At 37.7% G+C, this 3,618-nt stretch overlaps 1 protein-coding gene across 2 annotated transcripts in view; it reads left to right on the top strand.

Annotated features, from left to right (window-relative positions):
• Window positions 1-3,182: 3,182 nt before the first annotated feature.
• Window positions 3,183-3,618, top strand: part of agrp (agouti related neuropeptide) — a 2,107-nt gene continuing 1,671 nt past the window's right edge. For both annotated transcript variants that reach the window (XM_014028525.1, XM_014028524.1), the window contains exon 1: window positions 3,183-3,199. The gene's annotated coding sequence lies outside the window, so the exon portion shown is untranslated. The remainder of the gene's footprint in view (window positions 3,200-3,618) is intronic.

The raw sequence follows: 3,618 nt of genomic DNA, 5'->3' as shown, positions 1-3,618 counted from the left end.
ATAAAAGTCTAAATAAAACAGAAATATTGGTGGTAATTTTTGACAGTGTAACTGTACAAACGGCAGCCCACACTCATTTACGGTCGTCTCGTTCGGCTCCACACTTCTCTCCTCTCAGGAGGGTTGTTCACGGCGCACACAATTTCCTGTTAGCCTGTTAGCTTAGCCTCCTTCACGGTCACGCTGCACGCTGCATACGTCGCAGCCAACYGTTAGYGATGGAGTAAATCAGATCCAATCGTTTTAAAGTTCAACAGAGGCCACGCCTCCRGAAAGAAATCACTTCTCAATAGCTGAGAGTCCAGAACAAGGGTCTGGTTTTTACCAGACTATGTTGGACCCAGTTGGTCCAAACTTCAGCTGTCAGACACTTGGACTCACATGTAGGAGCTCATGGTCCACGCAGTGACGGGAGGAGCTCAAACCATCAGGCCTCCACCAGGTGACGGGTCTGTTTCTGAGTCCCAACGTGCTGCGGTGCATTATGGGTAAACATCTGTTCTTTGGTACCATTTGGTTCAAACCCAAGTCCTGCTGCCGTTTCAAACAAACCGTACTTGTTCTGTCTTTTTCTGGATGTCCTCATGACCTTTGACCTGCTAACTGAGGCCTGACATGGAGCRTTGCACAGTCTGACCTTCAGGGTGCAGCAGCTGTTGTAAATGTTTCCAGCCTGTGATRAATCTCTGTCTCTGTGGAGCGATGGATGATGGTGAATTGACTCAGACTTGCACATTTGGACTGGAGACTTGTAAAACGACTTGTTTGCTCTGGTAAAAACTCTGAAACTGATGATTTGTTGCTCAAAGAAGCTGATAAAGCCAGCAGTAACCAGACCGCGTGCAGGTTTTACCACGGTCTGATGCTCGCCTGTTCCCATGGTGTCTGTTGAACAGGAAACAGGAAGTGGCTGCAGGTAAACATGTTCATCAGGCTGATTTCCTGCTGATCGGCTGTAATGACTTGTATTAAGCACGGCGTCGRCTGCAGCTGCGGCCGCGTCCCGTCTCGTTTGTGCTGAGTGCAGCGGTGATGTCACCAGCGCCTCACTCTTCRGGGAAGTGGCGCCATGTTTGCAGGCGGACAGCGAGGACCAGTGAGCACCAGATTGGAGGTAATGGGAGAAACGTGAAGGAAGCAGCTGACTTAATGTTCTCCAGTCAGAGGCACACAGAGCTCATTAACGAGCTCTAATGAGCTCTGCTCAGAACGAACCCATCAGCTGACTGGACCACATGTGACTCACGGTCCTCACAACCACACATGTTGACGAACCGCCGTCATCCCGAAGGATGAGCAGTTTTATCTCTTATTATTATTATTATTTTTCATTTATTCAATTCATTTAAAAACAAAACAAATGCTACAGAAAATAATAATACAACACAAATAAAATGAAAGGCAGCAGAAAGAAAAACTTATTAATATCTTCCCCTTTTTTCAAAAAATAAATAAATTCAAACAATAATAATCTTCAAATTACAAAACATAAAAACTTCAGCTCCTTCTCAAACAGCAATGAATTCACATTATACAAATTCATATTTCTTCAACATCTAACTTTTATCATTCTCTTAAACAAATTTATTGAGTCAGCATTTTTATAATCACTTTCCAGATTATTCCATAATCTCATTCCTTGGACTGAAGCACATCACTTCTTCAAATTTGTTTGAATTTTAGTTTTACAAACATCTCTATATCCTTAAGGTTATAATTACATACTCCCTTAACAAAATTTAAATGAATATTCAGAGGTAATAAATTTTTATGAGCTTTATACATAACCTGCAAAATATTACCATCAATCAGTTCATGAAATTTCAACAATTTCAAAATAATATATTTGATGGGTGACTGTAATGTTTTACAGGTCTTTTCTGTAATAAAGATGGGATTTGTAATTGTTTTACATGTTTTCCCTCAGACTTCAATACAGTAAATCAAAAGTGGAAAATTATTGAATTATACAACATAAACAAAGCTTTGTCCTTAAATCAGTTCTTTACTTTGTAAATTACTGCAATGGATTTGGCTGTTTTTTGTTCTTAAGTGATTTATGTGGGAATTCCATGCTTTTATCAATAATAACATCCAAACACTTCACCTATTTGACTCGAATTAAGTCTCTTGTTTTTAAATCATTTTTCTTATTTTTTTTAACGAACAACAAATATAAAAAGTATTAAATCTGTTCAACTGGTCTGATTTCTTGCAGTGTTTTTATTCTTTCAGTCCCTGCGTGCAGCACGCTGCTGCTCAGTTTCCTCACCTGTTCTCTGTTCAGCTCAGGTGTTTTTGTTTCAGTCTTTGTCGCCCCGGGAGGCTGGYATTCCCACTCTTCAGACCTCGTTATGGTTTCTCTGTGGTTTCAGCTGGACCTCGTCCAGTCCTGCCAGTTCAGATGTTTTATAGTTTTGTTGCCACGACATCTTTTTTTTAATAAATTAGTTTGTTTTTCGAGCCTCTGGATTCTGGATGTGAAACTGTGACGCTCAGATCATCTTAACGAGTTTTAGTTTTTCTGACGTCACATGATATTTTACTGGTTTTATGGTAAAACTGACTTTTGATGTTTTTAAGAATAAATGAATAAATAAATAAAACGTGTTTTATTGTTAAAAGAAACGAACAGATAAGAAAACAAAAGATCATTTCTGCTGCAGTTTTGCAAAGTTTTGCTTCTGATTTGTTTGTTTTTCTCAGCTTCACATAATTTCAGTAAAACCATCACGCTGCACTCACACTGATGAAATTTATAAGTGAGCAGTGAAGAAGATATAAACATTACCTGTATGATTGTGTGTTTGTGTGTCATGATTAGTAGTGTTAAATGTTCTGTTTTGTTGTATTATTGTGTTGTTTGTTCATYTTTTAACTCAAGGATGTGAGTTAACTTCTGCTATAATCTGGTRCAGCTCATCAAATGGTGACATTTATGTTTGATTGTCCCTTTTTAAATAAAATGAATTAAATGAAATTAAACATTTTTGCAAAAACTTATTTTTCCTGTAAATATTTCGTTTGTTATCAGTTTATTCCTGTGTGTAATTACTGCGGTACCAGTGGAGTTAATTTAAACAGAGACCTGAGCTCAGCTGGTCATGTGACCTGACTCTTGTTCAGGGGTCTTTAAATCAGCCCACCCCCCTCCCCCTGTCACAAACACAAACAAGGACAGCAGGAGGCACAGAGAAAGGTGAGTCTCATCCTTAACTCATTTATTTCATTTAAACACAAAATATTTTCATGTATTTTTAAGAAAAAGGAAATTATTATCTGATTATTTTATAACAGAATTATGTTTCTGATCAGGCACATAAATATATTTATATTCTTCATGTTTCATCTTCAGTTTGTGTCGACAAACAGCTGCTTAACTTTTGCACAAATTGAACATCGACTCCTTTTATTCAGCAAAACTCTGCACCAGAAAAAACTTTGAGTTGCATGAAAATGATTTGAATTTTCTGTAATTAAAACATCAAATAAAAAGTGCTGAAAAAATGAAAACTTCCTCAGTAGATTTTTACAACTCAGTTTGTTTTCTTACTGAAGATGATGATTGTCTCTGAGGAAGAACATGTTGAGCTCACATTCCAAGAATCAGTTATTTAT

Source organism: Austrofundulus limnaeus, unplaced genomic scaffold (genome assembly GCF_001266775.1).
Source record: "Austrofundulus limnaeus strain Quisiro unplaced genomic scaffold, Austrofundulus_limnaeus-1.0 Scaffold776, whole genome shotgun sequence".
Taxonomy (NCBI): domain Eukaryota; kingdom Metazoa; phylum Chordata; class Actinopteri; order Cyprinodontiformes; family Rivulidae; genus Austrofundulus; species Austrofundulus limnaeus.
This window is presented reverse-complemented; position numbering and strand designations above follow the sequence as displayed.